Raw genomic sequence first — 9,566 nt, forward strand, 5'->3', positions numbered from 1 at the left:
ATACTATCGTTCTGCTGTAACTTCTTTTAATGATCGTGCTTCACGATTTCTGTTTGATGTTCCACAAAATCTACATTATGTCTCTGTTTTATGCTGATCTTCTTGTTTGCACTGCTTTATATACTAATCGACTTCTAATAGAAGTTATCTTAAACTAATATCATTCAAAATGACATATCCTTTCCTTTAATTTTAACTTTTCAGACAATATTGTAATTTAATTTCACAAAAATTGAAATGTTCACTGAAGGTTCTGACATGTCGAATTAATAATACAAATAAAACGACACTGCTCTTCAAAGATTCAAGACTCATATTTTTATAACAATGTGACACTTCAGTTTGAAAATAAAATCTTTTCTCCCACAAGATATCTCAGGTTGCCTGGAAAATAGGCTACTATGTACAATGCTAGAATAATAAGAGAATGTTCACAATAATTGTAATTCATACAACACAGAATCAAAATTAAATTTCCAAAAGATAGTTGTAAGATAGAAAAATAAACTAAAACTGCCTTCTGACATAGAAAAACACTGTATCACATGTATACTCCAAAATACTTACGTTTTCACTATAGGTACAATCTAACCAGAAAGTTTTCCAGTATTTAAGACTCAACAAGATAATACACTGTGGTTTGATATAGAATATATCAGTGTGTCCAAACAAATGTTTTCCTTAAATAGAGTGAGGCTGGGATCTAGATCTATCTTAGGGTGTCTTCAACATGGTGTCTGCGGGAGGTATAGTGAATGTTATGGTCTGTCAGTCCAGATCCCCCTCAGGGGCTGAGGCACTCATCCTTCCAGATGCTGAAGTGTTGACTGCTGAAGATTCTTAGTGAGTTCCTCTCCGGACATTGCCCTTTTTTATGATAATTTTTTTATTAATTCACCTTTCTTAAACTATTTTTTCAATTGAAGTATTAAATGTTTACAATGTGGTGTTAGTTTCAGGTGTACAGCAAATCCGAAAAGAACCTTGTATAGGTTATTATAAGATATTGAATATACAGTAGATCCTTGTTTATCTATTTTGTTTTTTAATTTTTTATTTTATATTGGAGTATAATTGATTTAAATGCTGCACTAGTTTCAGATGTACAGCAAAGTGGTTCAGTTATACATATACATATATAGATTCTTTTTCAGATTCTTTTCCCATATAGGTTATTACAGGGTATTGAGTAGAGTTCCCTGTGCTATACAATACGTCCTTGTTGATTATCTATTTTACATATAATAGTGTGTGTGTATGTTAATCCCAACCTCCTAATTTATCCCTATGCCCTCACCTTTCCCCTTTGGTAACCATAAATTTGTTTTTGAAGTCTGTAAGTCTGTTTCTGTTTTGTAAATAAGTTCATTTGTATCATTTTTTAGATTCCACATATAAGTGATATCATATGATATTTGTCTTTCTCTGTCTGACTTACTTCACTTAATATGATCATCTCTAGTGGACATTGCCCTTTGTACAAGGAAGTTGCCTCACCCAAGGTAACACCTGTTCCCTGGGAGTAGCCCACATCCAAGGTAGTCAAGATAGGTGTCCAACCTGATTCAGGACAACTCTGAAGGGTCACCTCTGCTCCAGAGGATCTGCTGAGGCCTCCATTACAACAGAATTATGGTTCAACTCCTCCAGTCTTCCCAGTGTTTCTCAACACTCACAGATATCTCTCCCAAGAGTGCTCATCAATTAATCACTCACACACAAATTTCTGTCTCAGAGTCTGTTTCCTGGGAAAGATGGAAGCCACAGCAATTTTAAAAACATTATTTGAATAATAGTATTCAACACTCTAGACTTTTTAGTGCTTTATATTAGAAAATAACATTCTGATATGTATTAGATACCAAGTGTAGTCACAGAAGAAAGAAAAGAAAATTAAACCACAGGAAAATTTAATTCTCTGAACTTATCAGCTTTATTACCAATTGTACATTTTAGTCATAAAAAATAAAAATCACCATGAGCATGATTAATCCTCATGACCTATATTAAACTGATTATAAAACTAAGTCTAAGACTGTTTGTTCATGGAAATTGAAATTATTTAGTTCAATTAGTGGTCCATTTTGCTGAAAACTTTCAAGTTACTTATATGCAACGACATGTATAAATATTTTATCCATAAGCATCATAGAGGTGAGAATTTTAAATGATGAAATCATACCATTTCTTATGAAGAGCCGACTTGAATTTACCAGAAAAACACTAATATATTTTTATCTAACATTTCAGTTTGCTAAGTGTTGACTATAGTTCTTGGCTGTTGAATTCTTTTATTTATTGATAATGTACTAACTTTGCCAGGAGTACTATGCTCATGGAGAATAACACAGTCACATTTTATTTGGTTTGGTATAACAGCAACAGATGATACTAGACAGTGTCTACAGACCCTCCACATCCATCCCTACCTCCACATTTCTGAAACTCTCTTGCAACCAACTTGCTGATTTTGCATCCTGGATATGATGTAGTTTCTACCAATGTGAAGTGCCCCCATGAGATTTGGAAGGTGTAGGGGGTGGGACAGGCCATCTTTCTGTGGCCTTACTGGCCAACCATGACCTCTGATAGACCAGGGGTGTGAGGAAGCCGGATTCCCCTGTTCATCCCCAGATTTCTGGGTGTGGAGTGGAGTGGAAGCTGTCTCCTAACCTATAAATTGTAGCTGCAGTGGTGTGACCTTGAATGCAGATGTCCAGTTGCAACCCCGACTTCCGCCCCTCTTGCCTTTTCCACTAATTTATAAACACCAAATTCTTTGTATTAAACCCCACATTTTGAACTGCCTACACTGATTTCTTCCTCTTTTACCAAAACCTGACTGATTCATATTGCTACCTAAAAAAATTCCACTCTAGTTTTATTTACTTTGTGACTCCACTAGCATCAAGAGGGCAGCTTGGATGGCAGTAGCAGGAGTGGAGGCTGTTTGCTTGACCTTATAAAGGCAAACAAGACTACACAGTAAAGAATTCTGGCTGAGTCTCTACTCAAGAGTCCAAAGCCTGAATGCCTCTGCCCTGGCCTCCTCGGCCTAGTGCTGACTTTTGGCAGCAAAAGAGAAGATGCACACTTGCTGCCTAGAGGTCGTCCTTTAAGAATCCTAGGGAAGGTTCCAGGCTCTAGGTCCTCTTCCCAGGCAAGTGTGAGGAATTAGAGTCTCACTGGGAGATTGTACAGCTACTGCAGGTAAAGTGTGCCTTGCCTGCTGGCTAATCCTCACTGCACAGTGAGTGTTCACTGCAATATGGACACAACCAAGGCCAACATCTGCTCTAACCTGAGCTGCTCTTGTGATTCCTCCTCGTACTACTGGTGGCCATTTCTTGTTCCAAATCTGGTGTAAACTCTATCAGCCACTTGTTCTATTCATAGAGGAGTATTCATTGCTCAAACAGCCTTGTTTTTTCACAGGGACAGGAAACCCGTGGGTTAGAGAGGGATACAGGTGAGAGCTCCCTCTAAATGGTTGTCTATTGTTGAAGAAGTCTTGCCTGTCTTTGTTACTAGAGGCTGTTTTATAACCCCAGAAGTCAGTGTGAATGTGGTTGAACTCTCCTTCTGTAAATACTCCCATTTTTAAATCTTGCTGCTGCAGGTGGGTGTAATTATGGAAATTTTATAACTGCTCTTTATCAGGAAGTCACGAAGTAAGAATAGAATTGGAAAGAGATGATGATACAATAAAGGAACTGCAAAAGAAGTTCTCTCCAACTTGTATTTCAAAGGAAATTCCCCTGTCTTGTACTGTTTATTTTCTATGATTAAAATAATATAGAATCAGAGGCTCAGGATTTCAAGCAGTCTTTTTTTCCTAATCTCCTTACAGAATTGACTAAATCAATTTAGAATATTTTTGCTGAATGCTTTCAACTCTTTTGTAATCTTTCTCTCATTTGCCTCACTCTGTATTTCACACTGCACTTTAATTGTTGATAAGGTCCATTATCCATGGCTTCATGTTTTATTTGGTAGAATACCAGACTCATAGATGATTAGCCATAGTTTATGAAGTAAACTTTCTTAGAAGTTCAGGGGTCTTCTATTGTGTGAAACTGAATATCTAAAACTAGTCTTTGGTGTCCTCTCAGTGCAAATGGTGTGGTCACATCACCCGCTCATCCAAAGATGAGAAAACTGGACAAAGCAATATAAGAAAACTGATGTTTCTTATTGAGCCCTACTGATTTCGTAATCAAAATTTATTTAGTCAAGTCATTTTTGAAGATTATAACAATTTTGTTAAATAAGCAAGTTAAAGAATGCTTAATTCATTTTATTACTTAATTAGTTTTATTTTACTGATAAAATATTTATTAGCAATCAAAATAGGCAAAAAAATTAGAGGGAAAAATAGCAAATACATATACTGTCAACTGTATTGTAATGCACTTGACACCACCTACGAATTAGTCTATAAACTACAATAATTCACCAAAGTATGAAGTTACAACGGCATTATTTCTGTCAAGGAAAGACGGGGGAGAGCAGAGCCACTAGCACAGAAAAAAGCAAATTGAAGTACATATAACTAAAAAGCAAAAAACAACTAGATTTTATTAGTTGCATTGTAATTGGAGTGGTTTTGGAGAGGAGTAAAAATAGGCTCTGTCTGCTTTTAAGGAAGAAGATTCAAACATTCCATTCAATAAATAAAATAATAAAAACAAAGTTTAACTTCATGATATAGTTAATAGAGTCAAAGAAGAGGGAAGAGAAATAGACACAAAAGGAGACCACACACAGTCACACAGAAAGAGATAAAGAAAGGGGCCCTATGAAGGAAGAGATGTACAGTCATTAACACAGAAACAGAGAAGCAGGGCCGATTTCCACAGAGAAGTACCTTTATCTTGTGGACTTTGCATTTGGGGTCCTTAAAACCCATGAACCTAGTGCAGCAAGCACCCTTGTCACTTGGGGCTGTTTGACTGTGGGCTGAAATTTAGTTAAGAACCAGATGGGCTCCATGGGCCAGCTCTCACTTTCCAATTTTCTTGACTAAAGTTAATACTTTTATTCCCACCCACCCCCCAAAAAACCCCAAAACATAACCAAAAAACAAAAAACAATGTTATTTACTTTAGGAGCTGATGTGGTTTTTTTTTAAAGGAGGAAATGAAAGAAGAATGTTTACCAGTTTTACACATATCTTTTCTTAAAGGATCTTATGAGAATCTAAGTCTGAGAAATATATGTTAGAGAGAAAAAAGATGAGCAGTGAAAGTGCAAGCCAATAACTGTAGCAACCCTGCATGACCTTGGACCTAGGAGCTAGAGAGAAGCAAGATGCCCAAAGGGATGAGGGCAAGAGCCCAGAAAAACAAGGGAAGCAGTCACGGCTACTTACAGTGTTCTCACCCTGTGCTAGGCTAATATTTTAAAGCCTCATTTAAAAGATGTATTTATATGTCAACTAATAACCAACAGGGATCTACTGTATAACATTGGAACGCTGCTCAATATTATGTAACAGCCTAAATGGGAAAAAAAATTTGGAAAAGAATAGATACATGTATATATATATAACTGAATCACTTTGCAGTACACCTGAAATTAACACAACATTGTTAATCAACTATACTCCAATAGAACATAAAAAGTTTAAAAAAAAAAAGAACCTAATGTATAGATAGGAACTCTACTCAATACTCTGTAATGACCTATATGGGAAAAGAAGCTTAAAAAGAGTGGATATATGTATAAGTATAACTGATTCACTTTTCTGTCCAGCAGAAACTAACACAACACTGTAAATCAACTGTACTCCAATAAAAATTAATTTAATAAAAAAGAAAACAGATGAAAAAAGGAAAATAATAAAAAGATTTATTTAAAGATAAACCTGTGCTAAGTTCATGTCATTCAGAGATTTTTAAAATAGCTTTATTGAGGCATAGTTGATGTACATAAACTGCACATATTTAAAGTATAGAATTTGAACCACCTCTGCAAGGTAATGAACATATTTATCACTCTCAGAAATTTCCTTGCACTTCTTCATAATCCCTTCCTTCAGGACCTCCTAACCTTCTTTCTCCCGGCAACCTCTGATCTGTTTGCTGTCAGAATACATTAGTTTGCATTTTTCAGAAGTTTATAAAAATGAGATCAGACAGGATTTTTTTTCTGACTTCCTTCACTCAGCATAATTATTCTAAAACTCTTTCCTGCTGTAACATGGATGAATATTTCATCCATTTTTATTATTGAGTAGCATTCCATTGAATGGGTGAACCATATCACTTAGTTTATGCATACTAATTAATGGAAATTTGAATTGTTTTCACTTTTTGGCTATTATAAATAAAGCTCCTATGAGCATTTGTGCACAAGTCTCTATATGGATGTGTGCTTTCATTTCTCTTAGGTAGGATCTAGTGGAAGTGCTAGGCCAGATGATAGGTGTATATTTAACATTTTAAGAAATTGCCTATTTTCCAAAGCTGTTTTACCATTTTACATCTCTACCAGTAAGAGTTCCACCTTCTCATCAACACTTAGTATGGTCAGCTTTTAAAATTTTAGCCATTTAATAAGTATGCAATGCAGTGTTATTTTGTTGTAGTTTTTTTTTTGGGGGGGGTGCTGTACCTAATTATTTTATTTGAAAGAATGCTACAAGTGGAAGAACTTAAGTTGGTGCTTTGGTGCAACTATAGAAAAGGTAAAGGTAAACCCAAATGCATGTACTGCCTTGGTGACCAAAGAGGTCACCGCCATGGCTATGGAGAAGCCAGCTTAAGGCTTAGGCCTCAGGGTCACTGTCTTCCAGGGTGTGCTTGTTAAAGACAGGCTCTGTAGTGCCAGGTTCCAGGGCCTCCATCTTATGCAAGTTGAATACAGTGGTCACCCAGTTCTTTAATGGATTTCACCTGCTCATTCAGGTCATATGTCTCAATGAAACCACACAAGTAGGTCTGTTTTTGTCAATGCCAGTCTGTGCAGTTCCAGTACTGACTGACTCACACTTTTTTTTCAAGTGTAACATACACTCCATTGCATTCAACTCACTCTCCCAGTGGTCTCAGTTTGGTTTCTTGATATCCTGATGGGAGTTTTGGGTATCTACTTGGTTCTTGTAGCTTCATCAGTTTCCAGCATGTTCTCTCTCCTTATGAGATTGGTGAAGAAAACATTTGGCAAAGTTCTTTAAAGCCACATCATCACAGTCAAAGTAGTAAGAGGTGCATGGACAGGTAGATATAGGAGATGTAGAGCTCCTGCTTGATCTGGAAGTTGATGGTGACCTCTGAGTCCTGGCAGTCATTCTGGTAAACCTGCAAGGGGGAACTGGACACCACGGCAGGCAGTGGGCTCCTGGAGGTGGTCTGTGGGATCTGTGATGGGGTGTCAGAGGGCTGGCCCTAAGTGGCAGGCCAGCTAGGTTCCATAGAAGGAGTACTGAAACAGGAAGCCACAGTGACTTTCTGCAAAGAACCTCTGCCCTATTGCATTGTAGCTTTAATTTGCATTTCTCTAATAAAATTGAACATCTTTTCTTGTGCTTATTTGCCATTCTTATATCTTCTTAGATGAAGTGTCTGTTCAAAACTATTGCCCACTTTTAAAAAAATGGATTATTTGTTTACATATCATTGAGTTATATGAGAGTTTTTTACATGTGCGAGATACTAGTTTTTTATCAGAGTGGTACTTGGCAAAGATTTTCTCCTAGTCTTGGGTTTTCAAAGAACAATTTTTATTAAGTTCATTTATTAATTTGTTCTTTTATGAATTATGCTTTTGGTGTTGCATCTAAGAAATCTTTACCTAACCCAAGATCATAAAGGTTTTCTCCTATGTTTTCTTCTAGAAGATGTATAGTCTTACATCTTACATTTGGTTTGTAACTTATTTTGAGCTAACCTGTGTGTATAATGTGATGTATGAATCAAATTTTTGTTTATTCATCCTTTTTTTTCCATATGGATATCCAATTTCTAAGCACTTTTGTTGAAAAGACTATTTTTTCACCTTTGAATTACCTTTGAACTTGTGTTGAAAATCAGTTGTCTATTATGTGTAGGTCATTTTGTAAACTATTTTATTTTACTCTTTTCTCTGTCTTATTACCAATGCCACACTGTTTTAATTTCTATAACTTTATGATAAGTCTTAATAACATAGTGTTAGTCCTCTAACTATATTTTTTTGTTTTCAAAGTTGTTTGAAATATTCCAGTAGAATCAGGTATCTTAAAATCTTCAAAAGCCCTAATATTTACCTCCAAAGTTATGGTGCTAGTACTCTTAATCAGAAATAAAATTTAGAAAAAACTGGACACATACAAATTGATGTTATTCATATAACAATATCTTGTTATACCATATCCAGAAGCTGCATTATTAGAAGAGCCCTATCAAGGAGAACAGTCTGCAAATAGGAAGAATCAACTTGATTAAAAGAGAATGAAAATGTGAGTGGAGAATAAGAAAATCAGAAAGCACTTTAATTTCTTTAACTTGACTCATATTCCAAGTCCAAACATACTTTATTTAGGGCCCTAGAATAACTTCAAGCTATTCTCTTTAAGGCACATTCCTCCACTCAGCACAACAAAGGCTCAGAAGCTGAGCAGGATGACACAGGCTAAAAATACATTTTTATATATGTGAGATATATAGAGCTATATATATATTCAATATATATATATATGTATGTATAATTTTTCCCTATCACAAAGGGAAATTCCAAGAATGGCAGGGGGAAATTTCTAAGATAAGCCAGCTGTTCTTGGGTGGCTATTTTCATTTAAGTGACATGATTACATAAATTAAGCACGCATGGGTTGGGAAATGTCTTGTAAAAAAATTTCCTTACAAGAAAATCTGGACAGATTTTGAGGTCTTGAGCTTCCCAACACTGTGAGTTCAGAAACAGACTGGAGGCCCTCCATCAGGGGTGTTGGGGAGCAAATTTCCTCACTGGGTGAGAGACAAATGTCACTGACCTTGAAGGAGGCAGCCAACTCCAAAAATTGACAGTTTTTGAACAATTCATCCTATGGCATAGATAACTACAATAGGTGAGTAGTTTTCAAACTATATTCCAGAGTACAGCATCTCTCTAAATTTCATAGAGAGAGCGTTGTTTTGGTGCCTGCCTCAGCTACTGCCCTAGCAGTGTACCTCCAAGGCCTGGGTGAGCAAAATTCATGAGGAGATTCCTGCAGTTCAGAAATTAAAGTCATTCTCCTTCCATTGCTTTACACTTTCAATTATATAAACACATACTGGCTTTTTAGTGATCCAAGCAGCATTTCACACTTGATTGGCCCACTTTTCTGTGGGAACTTTTCCTTTGCTCACACGGATGACCACAGGAACCATTTCAGAATTCTGCACAAAGTAGCAATAAAAATGACTTTGGCCCACATGTTTGACTGTAGAGCTGATATCTACCCCAGATCAAATAGTTTTTACTCTATAAATAAAGGGTTTGACCTGTTCATTTTAGCTAGCTTGTCTAAACACAGCAGTTCAGCTGAGAAGTGATCCAGATTTCAAGTGTCCGGGCCTTACATATATAAAACACATGCACAC

General features: G+C 36.2%; 1 pseudogene; it reads right to left on the reverse strand.

Moving 5' to 3' along the window:
* Window positions 1-6,769: 6,769 nt before the first annotated feature.
* On the reverse strand, window positions 6,770-9,353 carry LOC131767820 (ferritin heavy chain pseudogene; annotated as a pseudogene).
* Between the last annotated feature and the right edge of the window lie 213 nt (window positions 9,354-9,566).

The sequence above is a fragment of the Kogia breviceps genome, chromosome 13 (genome assembly GCF_026419965.1).
Source record: "Kogia breviceps isolate mKogBre1 chromosome 13, mKogBre1 haplotype 1, whole genome shotgun sequence".
Taxonomy (NCBI): domain Eukaryota; kingdom Metazoa; phylum Chordata; class Mammalia; order Artiodactyla; family Physeteridae; genus Kogia; species Kogia breviceps.